Here is a 19,063-nt window from a genome sequence, read left to right as displayed (position 1 = left end):
ACAAATCATTTCATCATAGAACTTAGTAATGTAACAAAACCATGACCCTATTCAAGTTTAACAATTAACTTTTCCCTTTTTCACAGCTTGCCAACCTCAAGTCCATTTCTTTCCTCTTGTAGGTGGCCCAGAAAGTCTTCAGGTGAACTCTTGTTGTATAGTTCATTAGATGAAGGTCACAAGGGAACTCCCACCAAAGAAACACAGCCCTGAAACAGTAGTTCTAAATGTACTGTTGAAGGCTTTCACGGCTGGACTCAACTGGTCGTTGTGTGCTTTCCAGGCTACGTGGCTGTGTTCTGGTAGATCTTGTTCCTAATGTTTCACCTGCATCTGTGGCTGGCATCTTCAGAGGTGTATCTTCAGAGAGAGCCCACAACAACCAATAGTTCTAAAATTTACAATGCAGAACAAAAAATATCCTTCCCGTACTAGTTCCCATATAAACATCATAGGCTGAGTATGCACAATGTGTTTACTGCAAGGTGGAGGCGAATGTCCATCGCAGCAAGATTTCTTGTACAGATGTATTTCTTCAAGCCCAACTTTCACTTTTCATTCTCTCCTCAGCAAGTGAGACTACTTCTAGCATGATTTTAATTTGCTTCACTGCCAGAGTGGGGCAGATTTGTCAGTGAGCACAGCTTTGCCTTGGGCATCTTCCCTCCACCCATAGCCAGCCTTCCCACTCCTTCCCACTCCCTCCCACTTCCATCCACACCTTCTCCCTCACCCCCCTTTCCATGTGGTAGGCTCCTTTAAGTGAAAGAAAAGAAGCTCACTCACTCTCTGCATTGATATATCGATATCTCAACATAATAATAATAGAGAGTGCTTGGAAATAACAAGCCTCTCTGTCCTCTGGCATCAGCAACAGAAAATGGGTAGGTGGCAGAATATCAGCTATAGCACAATGTCCCCTTCTTTAGCAGCATGTGGTCCAAAGAACTGGCTTGCTTTCATTTTCCTCCACTGGTGATTTGCCACTTGCTTTCTCTGTTGCACCCGCCATTTTGTGAAGATCTCCTGGGACGTTTGCTTTGCAGGCATTGCAGTCACCTACCTTTTTACTGAATAAAGTGCATGATTGAACTAAACTCTTCTTGCCGATTTCGGCAATATATAGTTTTCTCTGTGGTTTTTTTTTTTCAGATGATGTGCCTTCAGAGCTTCACAGACTCAATATAAGAATCGGCATGGATTCTCATATTGAGTCTGTGAAGCTTCAAAGACACGTCATATAAACATTTTTTTAAAGCCACAGGGAAAACTATATATTGCCAAAATTGGCAAGATTAGCTGAGTTCAATTAAGTACTTTGTTTAGTAAAAAGGCAGGTGGCTGCAATGCCTGCAGAGCAAACGTCCCAGGAGATCTTCACAAAAATGGTGGACACAATGGAGCAGGCAAGCAGCAAATCATCGGCAGGGCAAAATGAAAGTAAAAATATTTAAATTGTGTGGAGGAAATAACACGCATGGGGGGCATCTCCTCAAATGCTTTATTTTTGTCTGTGCTGCACACACACAAAAATGAGCAGACAGGTTTGTTTAGGACATCCTCAGGACAACTTATTTTGGTTAAGAAAGGACCACAGAGAACACACCCACTCGCTCAAGTAGGGTGCCTAGCCTACTTTAGAACATTCTTGTTACAAGAACAGACATAACCACAAGCCAAACTAAATTACAGTGAAGAATTTATAAATTAAACCAGGGAAAAGAGTGGCCAGAGGGAGGGGGTGTGTGTCTTTCTTTGAATCGGCGCAGAATGAAATACTAAATCAACCTGATAAAAAGAGATTGATTAGAAAAGGTTTTCCACGCACAAAACTGATAAGAGCAATAAATGTTATATGGCACAGTGCAAAAGCTTTTTTTAAAAAAAAAACCCTTTTCAAATACTATTTATAGAATTAATTCATTTTAGGCAGTTTTCATTTGGAAGAAATATTACTGTCTGCCAACATTTCGTTTACTGCTGAGATAAAGAATATTGCTTTCTTAGAATTATTAGTGTGGGATAATATTAATGTTTCTCAGTTTTGATATAAATACATGAAATCTGAGCATTGCATCGAGTTACAATCAGTTTTTTTTTTCTGTTTTGAATAGTTCCTTTCACTAGTTCAACTACCTGTTCAAATGATAAAGTGTATGTAGCTCGACAGAGAGGATCCTATTTTGGTTAATGGGTTGCAGACATTTCTTGAAATTTTGGTCCATATGTGTTAATAAGTATTATTCCTAAGTCAGTTCTGATGACTTGGATCAGCTAGTGATAACACTGGAAGAACTCCACCTTGATTTTAGAGAAACCGACCAACCCTTTGCCCCTTGATTAGAAAAAAAAAGACTTCAATCCCCATAAAAATTATCACTCTACCCTGAAAATTCTGGTTGCTATTTTGTTTTGATCAGATTTACCTCCCATGCTTTGTCCATCCTGAACATGAGTACGCTGTGCTCAGGATAGTAAGTGAAATGGGCATCTAGAAGTGAAAATAGGCACAGACAGCTCAACGATGCCAGCTAAGAGCAACAGAAAGATAGAGCGGTCCACTAGGTCCTGTTGTAATGAGAAAAGCTCCAAAGCTCAGCATTTATATGGAAAGGAAATTCAGATTTAAGACTCCCAGCTGCAGCTCTAATATTTCTAAGTGGCATTTTACTCATCTGTATTCTATCAATACAGTTCTATTTCCATCAAAGGATCTTGGTCTTTAAAATAAAGGGAGGTATTTGACCATTTCTGTGACAAAAGGAAAACCTGCTCTAGGATGATCCTGAAGAAGAAGAGGAGGAGTTATTTATACACCACCTTTCTCCCCTGTAAGGAGACTCAAGGAGGCTTGCAAGCTCCTTGATCTCCTCTCCCCACAACAAACACCTCGTGAGGCAGGTGGGGCTGAGAGAGTTCTGAAGAACTGTGACTAGTCCAAGATCACCCAGCACAAATGTAGGAGTGCAGAAACACATCTGGTTTACCAGATAAGCCTCTGCCACTCAGGTGGAGGAGTAGGGAATCAAACCCAGTTCTCCAGATTAGAATCCACCTGCTCTTAGACACTACACCACGCTGGCTCTTCGCCACTGTGAATTTAATTTGCTGTCTATTTTGGTTATTGTGCTTTGTCTGCCTAATGAGTACTACAGTTGTAGTTCATGGGAATATGGGCAGAGAGAAACAGAGCTGTAGATGGACCGTTAATTAGGTGCCACCTTCAGGGAACCCCCTGTTTAAGAGCCACCATGTCTTGTCCTTGAGTCAATAAAGGCAGAAGGAGAAGGCATTGATGGTGGTTTTTAAAAGTTATAATGAGGAAAGCAAGCCCCTTTCTAACCTCGCAGATGTTGACACCGCAGGCAATTAATGGTTTGATTCCAAGCCATTAACTCACCCCTGATCCAGCAGGAGATATTATATTTGGTATTTTGGAAACATAAAAAGAAAGCACATGATTTCACTGGACTGGAAAAAGGCATGAAGACCAAACTGGCTATGCAAGCAGAGACAAGAACATCCCACTGAAGGGTCATCCCGATGAAGGGTCTTTGCAATTGCTTCTCAGACTCTCAGAATGTTTTGGCATCATGAACACCCCAATATATATTTTTTTAAATTATCTAAGCACCTTATGAACATTTTTTGTGATATGCCCTTCCTGTTACAGACTCCTTTTCCAAGCCCTCAATTAATTCCTTTAAAATTTCTGAAGATGTTTTATCCAGATGTTTTACAGGTGTCTCAAGTTTGGCTAGTATTCCACTTTAGGTGAAATGTGGCAGTGTCTATGGCCCCTCCTGCACACGCAAAATAAAGCGTTTTCAAACCACTTTCACAATTGTTTGCAAGTGGATTTTGCCATTCCGCACAGCTTCAAAGAGCACTGAAAGCAGTTTGAAAGTGCATTATTCTGCATGTGTGGAATGAGCCTATCTGTATTTGAATAGAGTTTGCCCCTGCAGGGAATATGAGTTAGAATCACTTACCCATGTTATACTGCTCTTTTAATTCTAGAATATGTACTAAATTTATTTCTCCATTGCTTTGTGATAGGGAATGGTACTCCAATGACCTCAAGACACCCTTTCTTATGACCAACCTAAACCCAAAAATAATCAAACCACTTGCAACATTTTTACTGAAAGCAATCAGATACCGTGAATGGAATGTAGCATATCTGAACGGCTATCTTTTATTCACTGTACTATATTCAGATTTACTGTATGTTAATTAATGCCAATGTGTGTATGTGTGTAGTAGCATCTATAGCTTCCCTCCATAATCTGTTTCTTGTATCCTTGGTGGGCACATTAGCCTTGATGATGTCCAAAACAGCCATCGTTTCAACCATCTATGTGACATTTTGATCTTCTGGAGAACCCTCTCAGTGCTGGTCCCAAATCAGATCTGTTTCAGCAGCCTAGGACTCTGTGGTGATCTCAGCATGGTTTTATTAAATCTGTGGCCTTGGGCAAAAGTTCCAAATTGGGCCCCAACATCACTGCTCCTTCTACCGAGCCCACTCCTCTGCCAGTGCCTAGCAAGGCATGCCTCTCATCCATGCGAGATGTCTAGGAACTTCCACCACTGGAAGTTGACTGCCTGAGTATGGACACTGGGTAGGCATAAGCAGCTATTGCTGCCTGTGGGCAGTCCAAGCCTTGAATGGAATGAGCACAAATGGTGGCGGCAGCCTTCTTTTTTGCCCTCTTCATTTGGAGCACCCCAGCCCAGGACCCAGAACAGCTGCCACAGTTGCCCTTGGATCAAACCCACTCTGGATGACATCAGCAAATTGCAAAACGAGCCATGTGCCATGGGCAGGAGTTTCTCTTCGCTTTAGCAGAAGAAAGAAATGAATAAGTACCACAGTCTCAAATATATATTTGGCTGTACGGTTAGTGAGATTCTATGCAGCTCATTGATTGTAAGTTTCAGTAATATAAAGTTCTGCCGGAAAATGCAAAAACCCAAAGTGTGCAGCATTCAATGTGTTGTTTTTATCATTCCAACAGCATTTATCCAGTTCTAAAATGCACTCTTAAATCCACACCGCAACCTGGTAAGGTAGGCAGCTGTTGGGGACTTTGTAGAACACCTGGATTTTTGCCAGGCCAGATTATATTTTATTTTGCCAAGCCAGAATATATTTAATGGAAACAGATCAGGTAGACTTGGCAGAATCAAATCCAGCTAGAGGAAAGATCTGACAAGATCAGGTCCAACAGACAGTGGCAATAAAGTCCAGAAATCTATTTCAAGGTTATGTTCCAAGCAGACAGGCTGTTTGGAAAAAGATAGGAGTCAACTGGTAGCTTAAGTAAAAAGCCACCTAGAATAGGTAGTACCCCAGAAGTAGCATAGGAAATAGTTGTTTGAACCACAAGGTCAAAAAAAAACCCAAGCACATCAGTAGTAGCAGTTTGCTAGGATAGCCAAACAAAGAATTTTTATGGAGAAACCACATAGATGGGGGAAGTTCAATGGCAGGAGACCCATGCTGTGCCTTTCTGCATTACCCAACAGTATGCTTTATGGTAGTTTTACAGCAGTTCACAGTACTGTAATTCAGCAACTGACATACCTCTTTTCAGTTGGGACCTCATCCAGTGGCGTACCTAGGCAAACTGGAGCCCTGGGCAAAACCTGAGTTTGATGCCCCCCCATGGCCACCCTCCCGCACCGTGACCAAACAGTGATTTTTTCTACTAGATCGTTTCAAAGTCACCATCACATTATAGAACATGCCCCAACTTACAAATCTGAACACAGCAATGGGCCATGCCACACAGCAGAAATAATGGTTTTTTTTTAAAAAAAAAATCAAAATGCTTTCAAAATGTTTTGTTACTGCTATGAAAACATTTTATGGTGTTTAAATTGGGGACCTCAGATTCTCCCTTTAAATCCATGCTGTGAGATGGGATTGGATTTGTAATAATAATAAGGCTACACAATACAATAAATAAATAATACAAACAACAACAACAACAACAACAACAACAACAACAACAACCTTTATTAGGCATTGAGAGAATAAAAGAAAGAAAGAAAACAAGCATTGGCAGGAAGGGGGTGGATTTAAAAGGAGAATCTGGGGAAATTTAGGGGGTGCCTGCTGTGAGGGGTGCAATTATTAAGATAGCAGCACCAAACTTTCAGAGTATCTTCGTAAGACCCTACTGATTATACCACCCAGGTTTGGTGAAGTTTGATTCATGGGAGCTAATAGGAGATGGGGGCTATGTTTTGAGGGTCCATAACTTTGGACCCTCAAAAGCATAGCCCCCATCTCCTATTAGCTCCCATTGAAAACAATGGGGGATGGGGTACTCTGCGATCAGCAGAGGCCAATTTGCTGGCGGTTCCTGGCCCCTCGATGATGCGGCTGGCCTCCACACGGGCCAGGACCTTTACGGCCCTGGCCCCAGCCTGGTGGAACACTCTTCCTCCAGCTGTCCGGGCCCTGCGGGACCTTGATGAGTTCCGCAGGGCCTGTAAGACCGAGTTGTTCCACCGGGCCTTTGGAGTGTCCAGTCGCTGAGTGGCGCCCCCTTCCCCCTCCCCCTCTCCTTCCCCCCCTGCATCTTCTTGCACATACCATCTGTTGCACTTTACCACCTATTATCCTCCCAGAGAGGAACCTGACCCCTCCCTTTTCTTTTACTGGGGTGATCTAAATTGAATTGGCCATAATAGGGCACCTATTATGATGCTAACCGCTGTTTTTAAGTAGCTTTTAATGGTTTTTAGTATTATATTGTTGTTATCGATTTAATTAATTGTATATGTGAATGTTGTTCACCGCCCAGAGCCCCCAGGGGATGGGGCGGTTTATAAATCGAAACAATAAATAAATAAATAAATAAATAAATAAATACTCCCTTTCGGAGTCCATAACTTTGGACTCCCTAAACCAAACCTCACCAAACCTGGGTGATATCATCAGGAGAGTCTTCCGAAAAATCTCTGAAATTTTGGTGCTGCTAGCCTAAAAACTGCACCCTCTTCAGGCCAAAAACGGAAAAAACACTGAAAATACAAAAACCCACAAACGAACCTCCATTTTTGGCGCCCACCACAAGGGGGCACCCTGGGCAACTGCCCACTTTGCCCAATGGGAGGAACGCTTCTGACCTCATCTAAAGGACATAAGAGGAACCTAAGTCTCTAATCATCCCTTAAACCCAAGTAAGCTAGTCGGCATTACTACACTGGTAGTAAATCCCACCAGCTAATTACTCTTTGAGTGATGACATTCTTTCTTTTGTCCCTCCTCAATCATCTCCTCTCAACTTCAGTGGGTGACCAACATTTTCTGTATTATGGGAAAAGGAAGAAAAAGTTATCTCTGGCTACTTTCTCCAGACCTAGCTGGACAGAAAACTCCATAGCCAATCCCACTCGACTTCCTACTGTGTAGCTCTCAGAGTCTTATTATTTCCTTTCCTGTATTTGGGAAATGTACTGCTGAAGCTAGTAGGGTGGCTTCTTGAGTGTGTTATCAGATCCCTCTTCTGTCAGTCCCCCTGCTGGGAGTTTTGTCTCATTTCTGACCTAACATGTAGCTCATCTTCCCCCTGGTATAAAATATCATTTTGCCTTTCTCCAGCTAGGCCAGTGGTTCTCAACCTGGGGGTTGGGACCCCTTTGGGGGTCGAACGACCCTTTCACAGGGGTCGCCTAAGACTCTGCATCAGTGTTCTCCATCTGTAAAATGGATAAATGTTAGGGTTGGGGGTCACCACAACATGAGGAACTGTATTAAAGGGTCGCGGCATTAGGAAGGTTGAGAACCACTGAGCTAGGCTGTAAATTGCACCTTGGGTTACCAACTTCCAGGTGGAGGCTGGAGATTTCCCAGGATTATGACTGATCTCCAGATGACAAGGATCACTTCCCCTGAAGAAAACAGCTGCTTTGGAAGAGCAGAGGTTCCTCCCTTCCCCAAACCATGCCATCAGTGGGGTATAATGCCATAGCGTTCACTTTCCTAAGAAGCAAATTACTCTAGAGGAACTGATCTTTGTGGTGTGGAGATCAGTTCTAATTCCAGAGAACTCTAAGCCCCACCTGAAGCTGGCACCACTTTGGCCCCATCCGCACATGCAGAATAATCCACTTTCAATGCACTTTGCAGCTGGATTTTACTGTGCGGTTCAGCAAAATCCACTTGGAAACAATTGTGAAAGTGCATTATTCTGCAAGTGAGGAAAGGGCTTTTGAGTTTATTATACATAGTCAAAGGTTGCAGCAATCAGACTAAAAAGCAACACATGAAATACAAACGTTAACAGAAAACAATGATAAAAAATAACAACCAATACTTAAAAGGAATGAAGGTAAAATTTCCAACCCCTATATGTGCAATAGAAGTAACAAGAGAGTCACATCAAACATACCTGTAGCAGTTTTGCTTGGTAGCCAGTGCAAACAGATGAGTGATGTGCTTTATTGTTGGTTTATAACCAGAAGACGACTATTATTATTATTATTCAAAAATTGATTGGGAGTTGAGTCTCTTCCTGATTATGCATTTAGATATTTGGTCTGTCCTACCTCTGAGTCTCATGTGGAAAGGAAAGTAGCATTATGCCACAATATTTTACGACTGTTCTGCTCTTTGCTTTTGTGTTTGTTTAATTGTATTTTAAATGTGTTTTGCTGATTTTATTATACATCTCTTTAGGCAGTGTTCTGCCATGGAAAGATGACTAATATGCATTAAAGTAAACACGATAATAGAGCAGCAGTCTCTCAGGTATGTAAACCCATAAAAGTATTCAGAGTTTTATGGATTACAACTGGCACCTGGAATTATGGATAGAAGCTCCTACAGTGCTGGAAACTGGGTCCTAATTGGTGTCCCACTGATAAACCGCTAGCATGGGACAGAGCATGGCTTCTACTCTAAACCACCCTCAAAGCTTTGAGATATTTCCCCCCGTAAATAAAAGCATCTCTTCCTCAGCTTTTAGGAGACTGAGCTGGCCTATTTGTTCTGATGGAACAAGTTTTAAAGAGGGGTGGTGGCTATGCTTTTCACAGTGTTCATTTTAATTTTGTTTGCTGTGGTTTTATTGCAGATGTTCTTTTATTATTTTAACAGGAAGGATGTGGCGGTGTGTAAAATAAATACTGTGGACCTTGTCATGCACTATTGACAAGAGATTGGCAGGGGCGTTTTGTTTTTGCTGAAGCCTGCAAATAGTATTCAAGGGCAGCCTCATTTGAAGCACATTTGGGGAGTCTATTTGTAAGATTTGGAAGGTACAAGTGGAATTGGGGGGGGGGGCTTTCACCCCAGGCTTCAACTGCTGCTCAATGATGCAGTAGGAGCAAAAATAAGGGGAAAAACACTCTAGGAATTTCCCAAATCTCTATGGCTGGCAACGCTACAGTGTCAGTTGCTAGGAACTGGGGGGGGGGGGGGGGGCTTGTCCTATCAGCAAAGGTTTAAGGGGATATTATTTACCAGGTGTTATTTTCCTCCACACTATTAAAAGCTTTATTTCCACACAGTAAAAGTCTCTATTAAAGGGTCATGACATTTTTCTCTGGGCATGCTGGTAATCCTGTCATCATCATCATGGATAAGGATTGTGGAAGGTACTTCTCTGCACATCTCCAGAGGTTACTTTCCTATTCAGATATTCAAGTGGGGAGGGGGCTCTTAGGCAGGGATACCCAGAAAGAAATTTCATTTTATTCAGTGGAATTTATTCATAGAAAAGCATTCTTAGGATTTGCAACCTAAGTCAAGGCACTCAAAACAGGACCCAGGACAATTTCCTGGTACAAAGTCCACTCTGAGGGAGCATAATTAGTTTCTCCTTTTGTTTGCTGCGTGACAGTGCCGATATAGAAATGTCCCTCAGATATCTCCATTCTTGGGTGCGCGCGCGTGTGTGGCGGTAGAGAGGGGTTGATCTTTTTTTAACCTGTACTGCTAATGCAAATGAAAGCACAGGAAGGGGGAGTAAATGTTGTTCTCAGCAGATTTGTATCTACATTAACCCCGCCAGCGGCAGCTACGCTATGTATTCTCTCAGCCAATGCAGCCAGAATTAAGAGTACTGATATAAATTGCCAAGCAAGCCCCGCTGGGCAGTATCGGACATGAAGCAAGTGAGTCCTTCATCAACCTTTCCCGTTCAGTAGCTCACAAAACCTCTTATGCTGGACTTTGCTGACTAATAACAGCTTTCCCCCCTCCATTTTGCACTGTGAATTCTGCTGCTGTAGGGATTTAGAAATGAACACACAGAAGGAGAGAATGACACAGCAAAACGAGGTGTCTGGATTTTTAATTTGTCTTTAGCTCCCTCACGTTTCATTTTGTAATCCTGTAGTGTTTACTCTGTGGCTCACAAAAAGCGACATTTGCAATTACCCTCAACCAAAGAGCCACATTTACTTCCATCCCTGGCACGATGCCTACACCGCAGGAAGGGACCATCTGCCAACTACAAGCTCCACTGGAAAAGGACCTTGACCACTTACCTGCAACATGAGGTATATGGCACATTGGGGAATAGTGCCCAGAAGAGCCATAGGTGGCATGTTAATCAGTCACATGTGGCTCCTGAGCCACTAAGCAAGTGTTACTGTTTCAAACCAACTGGATGTTTATTTTTGTCTGAGTTTTCTATAAACTCTTTTGTACCCTAAATAAGACAGGATATCAAATAATATAAAATAAATAAGATTAACACATGCGAGAACCAGCATGGCATAGTGGTTAAAGCGTTGGACTAGAACAGGGGTCTGCAACCTGTAACTCTCCAGATGTTCATGGACTACAATTCCCATCAGCCCCTGTCACAGGGCGGGAAACGGGAGTGCCCCAGAAGGCAGTGCGGCAGCGCGGGAGGCTGCCGCACTGCCTTCTGGGGTGCTCCCCTGTTTCCCGCCCTGTGACAGGGACTGATGGGAATTGTGGTCCATGAACATCTGCAGATCCACAGGTTGCAGACCCCTGGACTAGAATCTCAGAGACCAGGTTCACATCTCCACTCTGCCGTGGAAGCTTGCAGGGTGAATTCAATTCTGGAACATGTGAAATAAAAATAAAAGAAAAAGGCAGCTGTTAAGACCTCAGTACATGAAGAGTGCCTTTCCTTCAACGACAATATTAATGTTCTTATAAATAAGCTGCTGTGCATTATGAAAAGACGTTTTCTGTATTTTCTTGTTCGTTTTCTTTGACTACTGCTAGCATGTTGAATTTGGATTGCTGGGTTCAAATCTGTGCTCAGCTATGATTGGTCTCCTAGGAAACTCTGCTGCTTACCTAAAAGTCGCCATAATTCAATGACAGATCTTCAAAGGAAGACTTCAGCATGAAATAGCCGAACTAGAACTGCCAAAGAGCCTTGTCAACACAAAACTGTATTTGAATTCAGTTGCGATTATGAGTTCCTCTCACCATATATCTGTACAATTAGCTTAGCAAATCTGGCAGGAGTGCACTGGAGTGAACTGTTACTGCAGTTGTATTATTGCAGTTGTATTAACTGTCACTGTGCTTATCTTGGTACACTGTTACTCTGGTTGAGAGTGTTGGACTAGTATGTGGGGACCCACATTCGAATCCTCATTCTGCATGGAAGTTTGCAGGATGACCTTGGACCGTCATAATACTCACTGCATATTCCTTCACATGTATTGTCGAAGGCTTTCACGGCCAGATTCAACTGGTTGTTGTGGTTTTTCCGGGCTGTGTGCCCGTAGGCTGGTAGATCTTGTTCCTAACGTTTCGCCTGAATCTGTGGCTGGCATCTTCAGAGGTGTATCGCAGAGGGAAATCTGTTACACACTGTGCCCAGTGAGAAGGGAATGTTTTTAGTGGGGTATATATTGTCCATGTCCCAGGGTGGGGAACCAATCAGTAAGTGTTTGGGTGGTTCTTGCTATGCAAATGCATGGTTTGAAGATCTGTATTGCATTGCATTGCATTGCATTGTAGGTGGGGTTTTTCAGTCCAGGGAGTGAGTCACATTTGCATTCCCTGCAGCAGCAACAGTCTTAATAAATGCAAACCCTGTGTGTGGGTGGAGTCCATTGTTTATGAACCCAGCATGCCCTTGGCCTTTGATTCTGATGTTTTTAATTACTGGTAGCCAAGTTTTGTTAATTCTCAGAGTCTCTTCCTTCTTGTTGAAGTTTTCTTGGTGTTTATGGATTTCAACGGCCTCCCTGTGTAGTCTGACATAGTAACCTTCTGAGTTGTCCAAAGTTTCAGTATTTTCAAATAGAATGTTATGTTCAGTTTTGTTTAGAGCATGTTCTGCTACTGCAGATTTTTCAGGATGGTTAAGCTGACAGTGTCTTTCGTGCTCCTTGATACAAGTCTGAATGCTACCATTTTTAGTTCCAATGTAGACCTTTCCACAGCTGCAGGGTATGTGATAGACTCCTGCAGAAGTGAGGGGGGGTCTCTCTTGTCCTTTGCTGAGTGTAGCATTTGCTGTATTTTCCTGGTAGGTTTGAAGATAGTTTGTAGGTTATGTTTCTTCATCAGTTTCCCTATTTGATCAGTGATTCCCTTGATGTATGGTAGAAATATTTTTCCTGTGGTGGGCTGTTTCTCCTCAGTCCTCTGGGTCTCCTCAGGACAAGAGAAACCCACTCACTTCTGCAGGAGTCTATCGCATAGTAAAATACTAAAAAAATACTAAAAACATTCCCTTCTCACTGGACACAGAGTGTAACTTCCCTCTGTGATACACCTCTGAAAATGCCAGCCACATAGCCTGGAAAACCCACAACAACTACTTCACAGGGTTGTTATGAGGATAAAACAGAGGAGAGGACAGCAATGCAAGTGTAACCCCTAAGTTAAGAATGGTATGACCCAGGAAGGGGTGGAGGCTGAAAGAAGCAGAAGGCTGCAGAACTCATGAATATGAAGGAAGCAAGGCTACCGGACTGGGACCTTGATAGATTATTATAGGGTCTTAACACCTTGTTTAAGGAGCAGCAGTGCTGTAGTGGTTAAGAGCAGGTGTACTTTAATCTGGAGGGTCCAGGTTTGATTCCCCGCTCTGCTGCTTGAGCTGTGGAGGCTTATCTGGGGAATTCAGATTAGTCTGTGCACTCCCACACATGCCAGCTGGGTGACCTTGGGCTAGTCACAGTTCTTCTGAATTCTCTCAGCCCCACCTTCCTCACAGGGTGTTTGTTGTGAGGGGGGAAGGGAAAGGAGTTTATAAGCCCCTTTGACGGGAGAGAAAGGGGGGATATAAATCCAACTCTTCTTCTTAACTGCAATGTTGTTGGGAATTAGTGGGGAGGGAGCAGTGGCGTGCTCCCCAGGTGGAGCAGCAGCGGAGGCACGACCAGGCCATCAAGGGTGCGTGGTGAAGGTGTGGCTGGACATTCTGGGGTGGGCGACGCTGCGGCAGAGGCGCAGGGTGCGCATTTCCCCTTGCTCTGCCTCTGGGAGGGAGATTTTTTTGTTTGCTATATTGTAAACGTTACAATTTATTGTTTCAGCGCTTTTTGTGTGTAATTTGTGAGAGTTCTTTTGGGGACCTTCATCATCTCAAATCCAGTACACCAAGCATCTGGAGTCTTCATGAGTCACCCACTTGCAGGAAGAAATGGACTTGGCATTATCGGACTGTAATTAGAAGGACGTGAAATGAAACTTAAACAGAACCTTGAATGGTTATGTCAAATGTTAATACCTGATGAGTTTTATAGTTTAAGGAAAAGTAAACAATTTTGTTTAAGATTTAGTTGCTGCAAAACTCCTTCCAAGGTCTTCCCCACTGAACCCACAAGCTGAGGTTACACAAGCAATTCTGGATCCCCATTGAGGAGAAAGGTGGGATATAAATAAAATAAAGTAAAACCTGTTATTCCTGAAATGTCAAGGGAGCTTTAAATGTTTTGTGTGGCAGAGTCCCTCACTCCACTTGAGAGGAGAGGGGAAGTAACCATATTCACCAATCTTCTAGACTATTCCAAGGCAGGTGTGACAATCGGGGAGCATAACAGAAAAGCCCAGCACCAAGCCCTCCTTCCCCAGCAGCTTGGATCTAGACAGCCACCTTGTGGCATATTTCCACCTCCCTCTGACTGGATGAAGGTCTCAACAAATCAAAGGCTCAAGGCTTTTCTGTCAGAATTGAAATGCCAAGCGAAATACCACGCTCGTCTTCATGCCAGCCGGTCGGACATTGCTGAATTCGAGGGCTCTAAGCTTTAAATCAGCTTAATTAGTAGATCAGTCAGCTTTAGGTGATTAATTAATGGGACCCATTGTAATTGATGGAAGTAAATGTTAATCGTTAGGGCTAAGAAACACTCGACAGAGAAACTTAAACAGCAGTCCAGTAGCATCCTCATGAAGAAAGTTTTATTTCTTTTGCACAACATATACAGAAAAAGAAAAAGCCCAAATCTGGTCTCTTCGTCTCCCGCTCCCATAGTAATAATAATAAAAGAAACACACACACACACACACACACATATCCCTGCATATATATATGGTGACTTCCAGCTACCTCATTATGAATCCAAATGCAAATCTAGTTCCATGCTTATGGTTAATATCTGCATTTTTTTCACTTTTAGTCCTCCTTATAAAACTACTTTAGTCCAATATGCTGTTTTCATTTAAATCTTGAATCCTGCCATTATTTCTCTATTCGTATATATTATCAGTAGGTAATCTGCAAAGGGTTTCCAGTCCTTAAGGAAATTGTCCGTGTTTTTGTCTCTTATAAACGCCGTCAGCCTGCCATCTCTGCATATTCTGTGACTTTTTAAATCCAGAGCAGTCCAGTAGCACTCTGAAGAGAAACAAAAGACATTACAGCATAAACTGAACAAAGCAGAAGATCATTTTTGTTACCTTTAAGGTGCTCCTGGACTCCTGTTTAGACCCCTACTACCATAGACTAATACAGCTATCCTTCTGGAGTTTTAGGGAAGTTTTTCTAGCTCTGGGGTATGACAGTATATTCAGAGTGACCTTATCTAGGCTGGCCTGGGCCACTGAGCCACTGAGCACAGCGTGTGCGCACCACGGTGAGCAGGGAGGACTCGGCTGGCAGGCCTGATGCCTGTGCTCCAGGTGAATGCTGCCCAAGGGGGGGTGCACAGAGGAGGCAGAGATACTAGAGAGGCACAGAGCGGTGTGCGCAGGACTTGCTGGAGGCTAGAGCAGGCTGGCCCCTGCTCAAGCAGGTGGGGCGGAGGAAGAGGGAGTCGACTGTTTTTTTCTAAACTAAAACCTCAGCATTCAAGTTAAATTGCCGTGTTGGCACTTTGCGATAAATAAGTGGGGTTTGGGTTGCAGTTTGGGCACTCGGTCTCAAAAAGGTTAGCCATCACTGTACTAGAACATGGCCATACACTCTGGAAACTACACAACATCCCAGTGATTCCAGCTGTGAAAGCCTTCGACAATACTTTAGAAAGGCTATTTTCCCCTTGACCACCTCTCTGGATCTGGAAGGTACTTTTTTATTCAGGCAGGGGCTGGACAGCGACTGAGCTAATGTTGGTGCTGCCACAATTTTTCACTTTATAAATATGTAGGGTCTGCTGGGAATTTGTGGGTGGTTCTGTGCTATTTGCTTGGTCCTCATTCTATAAGACACAAGAAAGAAAACAAAAGTGACATTGGCAATAGATGCCTGACTAGCTGGTCAGTAGTCAGGATTTTGTCCTTCAGATCTTGAAGAATACCACCACCACCACCACCACCACCACCACCACCACCACCACCACCCCCAGAGAAGGAGGGATTGAGAAGCAAATGTGTAGAAGGAAAGTCCTGGATTTTTCAGATGCCTACATGGCAGAGGTTTCTAAAAACCCTTTCCTTTGTAGGATAATTTGGTATGAGAGACAGGAAAACTGGCAGCCACTGTTCTAGTGGGCTGTAACAGGATCTTTCTCTCTGAGTACAGGATCTTTCTCTCTCCAGAGAGCTGATGTGGGGTAGCAAATCCATGGTCCTGTGCTCAACCTGTATGTTCATAAATAAAGCAAATATGAGAGCACCACCGTACGTTTCCATTACTCCTTCCTCCGAAAGAAATGATCCAGGAACTGGCCACTGAAACCTTTTAACACTCCGTCCCCTTTAAATCTGCTCTTATCATTTGTTTGAGCAGCTGGTTGCTAATGGTTTTTAGTGTCATTTCAGTCACAACCGTTTTGGCTCCCAGCGGATAATGGATTTTTAAAAAACATTTCAGACAAAGCTGCTTGTGTCCCATTGGCATCCTAGAGCACCGCCATTTTTAATGAAAACTTCTTTCTCCTGTGTTGAGTTCTCTGAATGGCTGCCGTGTACTGTTTGAAAAGTCCGAAGCACTTCAGAAAGGACCACTTCCCCGCCTTTTTCTGTGGTGTGTTCCTTTTCCAATTTTTTTTGGTGAACATTGTAATATTGTAACATTGTAATATTGTAATATTAGTGCTACTACAGCACTAGACCATTGTAATATTAGTGCTGCAGCACTAGACCACCATAGTAGGAGAAAAAGCACAGTACTGTTTGAAATGGTCAAAGTGCTTCAGAGCACTTTACAGATGGCCCATAGAAGCATTCCAGCTAATTGCCATTAGTGAGAAGCACGTGCAGGGCAAGAGGAAGCACGTTGGGACAAGAGATCTTGCCCCGACAGGCCTCCTCGCTCGGTATGCCGCAAACAGGAAGTATGTTGGGACAAGATTTCTTACCCCAACAACACGCTTCCTATCACACTGCGCACCACAGCACCAGTGGGTAATTGGCATGAGTGTATGAAATGCACTTTAACCAGAGGTGGGATCCAACCAGTTCTCACCACTTCTCTAGAAGTGCTTACTAATTTTTTCTGAGTGCCAAGAAGGGGTTACTAAAGCAACCTCCCTGCCCAATAGGGACTGCAGGTGCGTGTGTGCGACGGCGCCACTGTTTGAATCCCACGACCATCGGAACCTGTTATTAAAATTTTTGGATCCCACCACTGACTGTAACGCTTTATTCAGAATTGGGCCAGCAGTGGAGAACATCCAATTTAGAATGGCAACCTGAAAGGGGCCTCAGAAGAGTAGAGCAAACCTTAATAACAGGTACACACAAAACTGGGTTATTTGCCTAAATGCAAAGTGTAAGAAAGCACTCCCCCTCTTTCCTGCCAAATTGGCATAGCTTTTCCAGCTGAGTGGGAAGAGAAGCCTTCCCTGTCAAGTGGGGTGAAATTTAAATAGAAATATATACAGGATGTTGTGCTGCAATGATGACAAATCTGCAGGATAACTTTTGATGACACATCCGGAGTCTTTTGGAGGATCAGCACAGTGCTTTAAAAATTGCCTTTCTGCCAACTGCTTAACAAATGACAATTAGAACAATTTATTTCAGTAACCTCCCAACAACATTCTGAAAACAAGAACAAATGTTGGGTCACTTCTCTCAACCTTTAAATAAGACTGCGGTCTAAAATTCAAAGGACAGCTTTTTAGTCCTCTTTTATTTGTTCTTTGCCTGCTTTTGCTAACAAACTCCATTAAATGTCTGAAACAAAACAGGAGAAAAGATTGAAAGAAGTATCTGGTACTTGAGAAGAAAAATAAAGTACAGCAGGTAAGCTATACCCTTAAGGGGACCAGCTGTCCAGAGCCAAAAAAATAGGACAAGCACTTTTGCCAGGAGGGATTCTGATAGAGAGGTTACATCGGGTCATAAGCCAGGATGGGCAATAAGGCAATAATAAAGACGGTTGCAGCTGTCCTTTATTTCTAAGGCAAATAACACCTGGTAGGCTTGAGCTAGTCGATTATTCTGGCATAAAAGGTAACATATCAGTAGAATTAACTGTGCTACATTAGCAGAGGACAGGTCTTCCATGATAATTCTGTTTGGGAAGACAATGTTTCCCATCCCCCCTTTCCCCAGTAACCATTATACTGCATTAAGAAAGAACTGAAAGTCCCTTGCTACATTCTTTGCATAATCTGCTTATTTGAAGATATACAGTAGAGCAGAAAGCCAACTCAAAATATAAAGCTGTGCAGAAGCACAAAAGGCAGTATGGAGCTATGATTTTCAGAACGCCTGGATATCTACCAATGATCACTCACCACCAGAAGTTGCCTAGCAACAATGCCAGAACATACAAAACTGACTTCAGCCATAAGTCACTGGAACATAAAGTTTTTCAATGCATCTGAAATGGAGAAGCAACTGCTATACAAGAAGAGGATATTTTCAAGTAAATGTTGTGTTTTTTCTTTTTTGAAATTCACATCATATATTTTCTGTTTTCTGATCCAGAGAATTAGATTGTTTTCTAGGTATGAGATCATATCACATGACAATTTATTGCAACCCATGAAATAGGCTATTTTGCTGCAACTGAAATTTAGAACAGCAACTGGTGCTCAGGTAGGAGATCCTCCAAATAAGAATCCTAAAACGAGTCTGCCCCGTGTTATTTCCCCCAAACTGTTTTTTTTTTAGAGTCGTGCTGTTAGTGAGTCTTTTCAAAAATCCCAGGTTGCAGCTGTTCACGAGCAAATGCCCGGGCAGGAAGCACTTTATTCACATCCATTTCTTTTTTAAAAAAATGTTGTGACTTATATCTGCGTAGCCACGCAGATGCAGATGTTCGTATTGTGAGACATCAGCATGGCTGTGTGTGTGCGCGCGGGGTTCATTTGTGCATGCCTGCGTAGCTACGCATCAATGGGAAGTAAATTGAAAAAAGAGGCGCATCTCAGTGTGAAGGTGCAACAGCAACCCAGATTGCTTCTGTGGGCTCCAATTGCTGTCTGCATGGATGCATGTGAACGTGAAAACAGGAAAATGGGTTACTTTATCCCAACTGCAACTCATTATACATTTGTTGTGTGGAAGGGGCCTTAGATGAGCAGGATATACTGATATGCAAATATTTTGACAATATTAATTACCTTTAAATACATTTTAGGGAAAATAAACTAATTGACACATTTATGACCCAACTTTTGTAAAACACCATGACATGAATGCATGAAGCTGCAATGCTGTCAGCCTTGATTGGCAGCAGCTATCTTTCTGGGTTTCAGA

Source organism: Sphaerodactylus townsendi, linkage group LG06 (genome assembly GCF_021028975.2).
Source record: "Sphaerodactylus townsendi isolate TG3544 linkage group LG06, MPM_Stown_v2.3, whole genome shotgun sequence".
NCBI classification, from domain to species: Eukaryota; Metazoa; Chordata; class Lepidosauria; order Squamata; family Sphaerodactylidae; genus Sphaerodactylus; species Sphaerodactylus townsendi.
This window is presented reverse-complemented; position numbering follows the sequence as displayed.